The sequence below is a fragment of the Danio rerio genome, chromosome 11 (assembly GCF_049306965.1).
Source record: "Danio rerio strain Tuebingen ecotype United States chromosome 11, GRCz12tu, whole genome shotgun sequence".
NCBI classification, from domain to species: Eukaryota; Metazoa; Chordata; class Actinopteri; order Cypriniformes; family Danionidae; genus Danio; species Danio rerio.
This window is the reverse complement of record NC_133186.1, coordinates 7,970,958-7,981,643: the sequence shown is the minus strand read 5'-3', so window position 1 is coordinate 7,981,643 and position 10,686 is coordinate 7,970,958.

The window sequence follows — 10,686 nt, the reverse complement described above, 5'->3', positions numbered from 1 at the left end:
ATTTAACATTTCGTATTGGAGCTACTTAAATAAGGAAGAAAAAATACATTTATTTAACACAATTATTCTGAATATGTGCAAAATCAGCAGACTGTAAAATACATGAGGATGTTTTGCTTACCACTGTACAAACAAATAGAATGTAACATTATATATAACACATAACAATGGTAAATTAAGGACAAATTAGTGCGCTTTGCCAAATTTTCACATTCACTATCGACAAAATTAAGTTGTCTTACTTTTGTCGTTTTGTACATCATTTTAGTATTTGAGCACTAAATTAGAGATATGTTTGCGTGGAGTCCCAAATCGAGATCCACTATTATGCCTTGCATGTGAACGGTTTAAAAATCCCATTCGTTTGAAAGTACTTCGTTACTTGAGCTGTTTTTTTTTTTTTTTTTTTACAGAATTTGTATTTATTGTTACTTGAGATGTGTTGTTTTTTAGTGCTTCTACTTGTACTCAAGTAAATTATTCTTTAAGTAGCTATATTTATAGTTACATTTTCAGTTCTCTTTTCACCATTGCTTTTCCTTTAGGGTTACGTTTTTCGTTCTTTTTATACATTTTATTTTAATAAGTTTAATTTGTGCCTTGAAAATTAATTCAAGCTTCATTAGTTGAAGCAAGATCAACAGTTAATCAAAAATGTAAGTTAAAACATCCATAAAATTAGCACACTGCATTAGAGATGCTAATAAATAACACTGCCATTATGCTGTAATAAATATGTTACACCCAGCACACTACCACATTCGCTATCTACAATGCATTTCATCTGGAATGAATGGTAGCCAAATGAAAATATAAGAAAAGAAAAGAAGAAAATGTCCATGGTTCTTTTGGACGACAGCTGATCTGTCCATCTACCGTGTATTGTTGTAAATGTCAGGTCTTAAAGGAGCTGCTACAGCAGACATCAGGTCTCCAGGGAGCTGTGGAGTGTGTGATATTTCACACTCCACTCTAGAGCAGATGAGAGGTACCTGTGGACATCTACTCAGGAGAAAGCAGATTCACATAAAATCCTCGCACCTTCAGTTATCTAGGAGTTCAGCTCAATCACTCTTACAAAGGCCTCTGCACTCTCTCAGTCCGTGGCTGAGGATTCACAAGGAAATTGTCTAGTGTTTAAAACGGAAAAGAAACTTCTAAACATTTAGCTTATTTTGTGAAGAGACTAAAATGAACAATAGTTATCTTATCTTGTATAAATTATATAATTTTGCAGTGTTGTTTCATTTTGTGCCACACATACTATGTAAACAGTTCGCTGAATTTCAGGTGAAACTAGTTGCATACTGAGCTCCGAACACACACTAGTACATGCCCTTAATAACCAGAACGTGTAAACATGATATCATTTATAGATCATCTCAACCGGTATTGCAATTTTTAGTCCAGTGGTCTTCTTCATTTATCATCCATGTGATAATACTGCCTTTTATGAAAACACTTTTGCTCAGCTTTCCTGAAGGGTGAAATCATTTGTTAGCTCTAGTTTGCGTTTTGAAGAGCACATTAATCATTAGGGACAGTTGGACTATATGTAAATTAATGGCATGGTGGTGTTAAAACTTTGACAAATTGCAGTTTCCTCTTTTTCATGAACAAAAAGAAAGCCCTCTGTTATTTTAATGACCCTAAAAAAAAATCCAGAAGCTCATGGTTACATGTCCACCCTTTAGCAGAGCAGGTCCTCCCTTAGGAACGTCATTAGGAGAATCAGTCAATACAGCCCATTTGGAAAGTAGTACGGTGGAGAGCATGATAAAAAGAGAGAGAAAATGATAAAAGAGTGAAAAAGTTAAGTCATAGAACCTCAATATTATTTGAAAATGCATATATATATATATATATATATATATATATATATATATATATATATATATATATATATATATATATATATATATAAACGTTAAAAACTATAAAAACGTTCAGAACAATGTCTGAAGAAGTCGCTTTTGGTGGAAACAGGTAGACATTATCACTGGGTCAGTCCCTCTTGTCACCAAGGTAGGTGATACACAGACATACATACATACATATGAATGAACGTTGTTGTACAGTTCACTTCCGTTATTTGGTACAATTGCACTCATATCAGAAGTGAACCTTACCAGAGTCTGCACGAACCGTACTCCAGACCACCTCTTTCAGGTTGACTCGAGTACAGTTCACGGGTGCGCACCCAAGTTCAGAAGACATTGTTCACACTAGCTAAACGTACCATACTTTGGCATTAAACGAACCCGGGAGCAGACCAAAAGTGCTAGTGTAAGTAAATCACATTCTCTCAGTCAATATCTTTTTCTCTTTTGTATATTGTTTCAGTGCTGCACTGTAGTTGTATATGGTAGTCATTTTTAGTTTGCTTTATTTTGGCATTTAAGGGGTTAATGTTTTTTAAATTATTGGGTGCAGTAGAGCAATAAAACAGGAACTGTGTTGAGTTATTGTGTTTTACCCCAGTAATGTCAAACGCATTTTATGTTGAGAGTTTGATCTGCAAAAATCTCTGAAATAAATTACCTTTTGTTAAACCTTAGTTTGCTTACAGTCACGTTATTATTAATCAAACCAATCACAATAATAAGACCCTCTACCCACTCTTCCACTGCAAGAAAACTTATGGTTAAAGGTATATTAAAACCACACACCTCTGAACTGACATAATCATTTCAGGCAAATTGTGATGCGATATTCCTTCTTTTTTTTAGCTATATTTCATGACAACCTTCAGTACAAAGCAAAACTGGTGTATATGCAATGCTTGCATATGCTTGTAAGGCATTATATAAGTATATACTGTAACACACCATAATACTGGGGTTTAGTAAATATATAAGTATGCCCTGTATTGTGTGTACCCTCTGTTTGGAGTCTCTGATCTAGGCCACTAAATATTCTGTACTAAAGGGTTGACACAAACTGCTCTATAAATCAGTGATTATTAGCGTTGTTGGGCATAAAATCAATAGAGAAAGGGATGAGAGCTAAACCTTGTCAGTAGATTTAAATAGCTCAGCAAACACTGTGCTCATATGATCATTTAGTTGTCTTTACATTATATTCTTTAAGATAGTTATGTAATAGTCAGAAGTTTAGTAAGTTGCTTGTTTTTATGGCTAGTTTGTGAACAATATGCTACCTTATTATGGTAGTTATTCGTTCATTGATTTTCCTTCAGCTTAGTTCCTAATTTTGTAGTTGGTAGAATGAATCGTCAACTATTATGGCATATGTTTTACACAGCCACAACCCAGCAAGGTGCTGGGAAACACCCATTCTTATTCACACATACCTGTACACAACAGCAAATTCAGTTACTTAAATTCACCTTTTGCGCATGTCTTTGGACTGTGGGGGGAAATTGGAGCACCAATGGGGAGAAATTGGAGCACCAATGGGGAGAACATGCAAACTCCACACAGAACAGACAGTCAGCTTGCACTCATCATGATCGTCAGGTCTCTTTTTTCACAGCAGATGAGTCAGTGTACTGTTCTAGTATCTGAATAACTCGGAATATTGATTTGTTTTGAGTCAAAAGGGGATATCAGGCAAGCTAAAAAGTAGGTAATAAAGTACTTAGTCGACTGAAGACACAACTTCATGCCAACTCAGTTTAATTTGGAGAACTGGTTCAACCAGTTCACTTAGAGGATCCGGTAAAAACAAAAGATTCATTTGCGAATCGCCCGTCATCCCTACACACAGTTAGAAAAAGAAATGATTTTTGTTACTTTGAACTCAAAACCATACAGAACTCCGCTGTGGCGACCCCAGATTAATAAAGGGATTAAGCCGAAAAGAAAATGAATGAGATGCAGCCACTTTCTACGGTAGAAGCAACTACTGTTTTGTAATATAGTATAGATTTTTTGATTTGGAGACTGTTTTATAATCTTACTGTTTATTTTGTTATTAAACACTTTAAAGGTTTAAAATCTGTTTTTGCCTTAATATAAATTATTTCATGTTTGTAGCCTACTCAGGCTTTATTGCAATGTTTATCTCAATGGACAGTGAATTTACTAATAACACAAAACGTACAAAGGTAACAAACACATTACTTTTCATGCTTTTATTAATCTGTATATACTGTACAGCATGTATAGCTCTGTGCTCAGAACTTTCTCAAAATATAATATTATCCTTCATTTTTTAAAGGTAAATGAAGATGTAGGTTATATCGGTGATTGGTAAATACAGACCTTCTCTATAAAAAGGTGAAAAAAAAACATCTGCGAGTTCTGAAAGAGAACGAACCAGGTAAAGAAAAGTAACCCAAAAGTAACTTAAAAGTAATATAATGCATTACTTTTCATACAGTAGAAAGTAACTAAGTAATGCAATTAGTTACTTTTTTGGGAGATTACCTCAATATTATAATGCCCTATTTTCAAAAGTAACTTTCCACAAAAGTGGTAATTACTGATAGTAATGCATTCACACTTTTTTAAACCTGACTGATAAGCATCCAGCAGGTTGTGTTATTATAAAAAAAACCTGGTTGAAGGCCAACCTTTGCACTTTATTGTCAATGAATAGAAGAAGACTGTTCTGTAGTTTTCTATTAGTGAGGTGTTCAAGTGTTCTTAGCAGTCAGGTTACATAAGCCTTCTTGAAAGTGGTGGAAAATGCCAATGCAGAGATGTGTTGATGCTATGAAAGACCGCTGGTAAAATCAGTTGAATCATGTACAGTAGAATGTGGGAGGAAATCAGGTCTAGCTAACTGGTTGTAGGCCTATCTGAGAGGAGAAGCAAGGGGAAACTTCTGCCTCTGTAATGCCCCATTCACATGGGGGGTCAGCGTCAATGCTTCCCATTCATTTTGAATGGGTGACGTCAGGCGTTGCCGAACTGCATTGTGGATCCGTCGGCGCCGCTTAAGATGCAGAAGTTGGGACTAGCTCAACTTTTCAAGCTCCGACGGAAGCATAAGCTAATCATGTATGCCAATACACCAACTACACAGTGGCCTATTGCTGACTGAATTTCATTGGCTGACGCTGCTAGGACGATCGCGTTAGCCCAAACTTCGGACACGCCTTCAATCAAGCGTTGGCGCTGAAGCCCCGTGTGAAAGGGGCGCAAGGGGGAGAAGGATGCAAATGTTTTCTCTGCTGTATGATGGATTTTGGTTGTTGAATGTGCAAACCAAAGAATTGATCAGTGATGGCTTTAGACATGTTTTAGACACAAAAAATAGCAAAACCATCAGCTGATAAGGAGGTGGTGGGAGGTGGAGAACAAAGCAGTTAATTAAATGTCCTGAAGAGCTTGTAGGTGTCTAAAGTACTGTTTATTTTGTTGCAATAGTAATTGGTTTGAGCAGGAATAGAATAAAGATGCAGCAAAAGACTGAAACCTGCTCAGGTCATTTGGGTTTTTGCATTTGCACCACTTTCTCTCTGTTGAGTGTGGTCTGGTGTTCATAAAGAACATCCCACAGATAGGTGATGAGAGAACAGATCTTGTCTTGACAAAAGTTTTGAATTTAGAATTATTTGCATCTGAGACAACTGAGCAAGCGAGGGAAGAGAAGATGATACAACTGAAGAAAAAGGGGATGCTGAATTTGAATGTAGATTACTGTATGTTTAAATGAGGCTGACGGGTTTAGGTGGTATGCATAAAATTAAAATGGAACACATAATTGATAAAGAAATAGTTTGAGATGTTTGAACTTTATTGAAGTATTATCAGATACAGTCGCAATACATTAGGTTGATTGTCTGGTTGTGTGCTTGTAGTCGTAAGCAACTGGAGATCAAATGAGGCTAGGAGAGAGTGGAAATCTGTAGCAGAAGGTTTCAGGACATGCTCACCAACAGCTGCTTAATGGCCATTGGGATCAGTTTTTCGCTCTGATAAAGTTTTGGCAGTGCGAGAAGATTTCAGATACTTTTCTGCAGTGTGCCAACAGCTGGAACAAGTGTCGATCCAAGAACCAATGTAAGTGTCGACTCTGATGACGCAATATGTGCAACAACTTCAAACCAATCCTGTTTTATTCAAGTGTGCCGCAAGCCTGCGTTTGAGTGAAGGTCTCGGCCGTTAGATCTCCCCCTGAGGGCTGGCTGCAGTACAAGTCATAAAGCCCGCCACCTCCGTGTTAATGAAGGAGACTTGAGCCCAAATAAAAAAAATTATTACACTTGCAATAAAATGTCCCGAAAGATGGTTCTGGTCGATTAAGGCACTGGTTGTTGTGCTGAAATAGGTGCAGATCTTCATTTTTGTAAACAGTTTGTTTTTAGCAGTAATTTAATGCTGGGCGTGTCATCGTGATTGACAGTTGTGATTGACAGTTTCTCAAAGCAGCGCGTCTGAGCTTCGGCAGAAGACTGAAGTGTTATTATTCGATTTCTGTGTTATTTTACCATGACAACATGAGTTCAGTAGTAAACTATAGTTTCTGACATACATGATCCTGGTGGAACACTGTTTATTCGCTAAGGTCAGGGCTTTTTTCGGGCTTTATTAGTTTGCTGATACACGCCTAACCACCCAGATGGCAAAATACACTCGGACCAGTTCGGCTAGATTCTCGCCTGCCGGAAACTTACCCCTCAGAGCTCAGACAGACTACCTCTGCTGGACCTACTCTGGATGCCTGGACTCACTGCCCGATTCCAGCCCGAGTCAATCAAGCCAGGTGCGGCGGCCGAGCGAGCAGGCGCTGCCGCATGCGAGCCGGAATCAGCCCGCGACGCCGCGAGGAGGTTATGTGCGCTGCGGCCCGGAGCTGGCGCGATTAAATATATAAAACCTTCATATTTGTTAACGTTATTACATCCATTTGTGTTGATAAGACGGCAAACGCATGCTGAGAAGTTCGGGGGGCGTGGTTGATTTTACATAAAGCGTTTGGTTGGAAGCTTGACTCCGCTCATTTTCGCGGCTCCTCCTCTGGCTCCATCAGACAGTCCTTCTGCGCATGTCCAGGCTCCAATTTCAGCAGTCTTTTGCGACAGTTTGTGCCCGTCAAGCAGGCGTTTTGCCCTCAAGGCGTTCAATGGGAAAAGGGGCTGTCACGTCGTCCATATTTTTTACAGTCATTGGTTTTATTACTGAGACATGCTTTGTGCAAAATTTATGCTACAGATTGTTTATGTTTGAGAAGTCAGAAGTGTCAGAAATAAGATGGCAATCTCATATACGAGGACTTAAACAGCTTTTATATTGTCATATAGCACATATAAGCATGTTAACAAGAGCGAGAGATCACAATGTCCGCCACGTATCCAATAAACTAATATAAAACTAATAGCTACACCACGTCCATAAATCACACCATGGACATTACATTAAGCCTAAATGGACAAATGAGAACCTTTCTGTCATAAACTACAGTAAAACAGCTTGTCAAAGCTGTGAACAGATTACATACAGGAATAGAGAAAAGAGCACTCTTTAATTATCAGCTGTTAGTCAGCGCCCGCTCTTTTTTTTCCCTGGCCATTGCGCCTTTGCTGTGTGCTGTGTAAATGCAGATTTAAAACAAAAATGCATTTTTAAACGATGATGCAAGCAGGTCAGCAAAACAATTATATGAAGTCACAAAATCGAAATGGACCATCAAGATCTGCACTGTAAATGCAGCCATAAAAAACAGTTTAATTTAAGTCAGTTTAGGAGGATGTTCATAACTCCATTAGAAAAAAAGACCGGGCATGCAAACATGGCATGGCAAGGTTCATTAAAGTGTGAGAAACATGCACAAAAATTAATAAATAATAATAAATGTATATATATATATATATATATATATATATATATATATATATATATATATATATATATATATATATATATATATATATATATATATATATATATATATATGGCATCACGGTGGAGCAGTGGGTAGCACAATCGCCTCACAGCACGGAGGTTGCTGGTTTGAGCCCTTGTTCAAATGTATTTTTATTTTTTTTATTTTGTTTCTGATATACATTATTAATCAAAACCAAACCAGTCCATAAAGCAAATAATTGACTACTGTACATCAATGTTCTAATGTCTTCTATCATAGTGGTGGGCGCAAAGGTTATCCTACAGTACTTTTTTTACAGCGTAAATACAGCTCATATGTGGACTTACAACACACCACTATAAATAAACAACACCTTGCATAAGAGTAAATTTTTTAAGTTTGACCATCTTTATTTATTTATTTTTTTTTTTAATAAAAGAAACTTATGCTGTAAAAAAATGCCAGCTGTGTAGTACCATAACAGTACAAGCAAATTTTTCAAAAATATTATTATTTTTATAATAATAATATTTATGTTGGGCAGCACGATGGCTCTGAGGTTTGTACAGATGCCGCACAGCAAGAAGGACCTGTAAAAAACAACAACAGATAAATCTATATTTTCAAAAAATACTTATTTTGATTAATACAAGAACAAATAAAAAAAAATAAATAAATAAAGAAACAAACAAATATGACAATAAGTCAGGGGTATTATTTAATGCAAGTCCCCTTTAAAATACAGTAATAAAACATCACATTTTAAAGAATACATCTACAAAGAAAAAAAGGAAACAGATAAGCAAAAAAGAAAAGCAAGGAACAACATTATTATTTATTCATTCACTCATTCATCAATTTCTTTTGGCTTAGTCCTTGATTTATCAGGGGTTGACCACCAACTACTCTGGCACATGTTTTTATGCAGCTGATGCCCTTCCAGCGACAACTCAGCTCCATGTTAAGAAACACCCATACACTCCTTCATTTACACACATTTAGTTTATTCCAATTACCTTCAGCGCATGTCTCTGTACAGTGGAGGAAACTGGAGCACCCGGAGAAAACCCACATGAACATAGGGAGAACATGCAAACTCCACACAGAAATGCCAGCTGTATTCGAACCAGCATTTTTCTTGATGAGGCAACAGTTCAAACCATAGATCCACCATGCCGCCTAACATAATTTCTGATTAATTCGTTTTCTTTTCAGCTTGATTATTCTGGTGTAGCCACAGCGAAATGAACCATCAACATATCTAGCATATGTTTTACGCGGCAGATGCCTTTCCAGCTGCAACCCATTACTGAAGGAAACCCACACGAACATGGAGCAAACTTCACACAGAAAAGCCAACTGACCCAGCTGTGGCTCGAACCAGTGACCTTCTTGCTGTGAGGCGATTGTGCCACCCACTGCGCCACCGTGCTTCCCTCAAAATATTTACTATCCATATAAAAAAGATTATATATATATATATATATATATATATATATATATATAATTTTTTTTTTTTTTTTTTTTTTTTGGAAAATTAGCTTATACTGTTATAGTATTTCTCAGGTAGAATACAAAATTTCATATGAAATTGCTTCACCGCAAAACATCATATCACAAATGTTGTTGACAGAATATTACTGAATCCAGAATGATGATCAACTGGTGTAATGAACCGCACAGGTTCAGTGACATTTCTATTCTGCACAGAAGAAGACTATTTTTTGGGGGGGTATGGGGGGGGGTGCTGGGGGTTAAGAGCAAAGACAGTGAATAATATATTCTAACAATTATTTTATTACAAACATGATAAATGGCTGCTTTGAACTACTGTGGCTAATTTAATTATTATTTTATTGTTACTATTATTGTTATGCCTTTTTGGTCCATTAACACAGCAAGGTTGAGCTAAACGCTCTTCAAATGAAAAGAGCAGCTTAAAGGGTGCAGAAAATAAACTCACTGGAGACAGGCAGACTGAAAAAAGTTAGCATTGAGTGTGACACTTGTGATGGATAGCAGGCAGTGAGAGAAGTTTCTGTTTCTCTGCAGAGCACACATCATTTCCCATCAGCCGTATGCACAATTCCTCCAACAGGAAACGCAAAGTGGAATGCTCAAGCAGCCACTTGAGAAGACTTTTTTTCCCCCCAGCAGGGTGAACGCTCTGACATATGTACAGTATTAAACACACCAGACAAAGAATCTACCTCACTATACTTGTCACACTTTATTCAATGACTCCTGCTGTGTTCGTAAGCCTTTCTAGAGACTTGCATAAATAATATGCTGCTTTTTATTATTTGTTTTATTACAACATATATATTTAAGGATCATGCATTTCCAAATGTTCTAAGCACTGTGAGTAATTGCTGAAGTCACAATAGCAGAAAAACATTCAAAGACGGAAAATTGTTTCTCATTTTTAAGACATTGTAAAGAAAGACAGAAAGATATGTTGGACCAAGAAAGTAATGTTTTGGAACTGCAGACCTTTTAAGAAGTAAACGAGTGGGTTAGTGTTATTTTTAATTTTATAGATGCGATTACACTGACAGCCACTTTATTACGTACACCTGTCCAACTGCTCGTTAACAAAAATTTCTAATCAGCCAATCACATGGCAGCAACTGAATACATTTAAGCACGTAGACATGTGCTGCGTCACAAATCCGCATACTATCCGTCCTAAATAGTATTTGAATATAGAATTAGTATGTCCCAAACCATAGCATGTTGAAAAGAGTATGCCAGAGGTTCCCGAATGGTTTGCTATTTCCAGTAAAAATTTTAAGTGTGGAAGCGTCCATACTCTAACCGCTGATATTGGCCTCAATACATTACGCATTGGACATGAATTCGATTAAAACTACAAACGCGAGTGAAAAGTGTAAACAAACTACAAACATG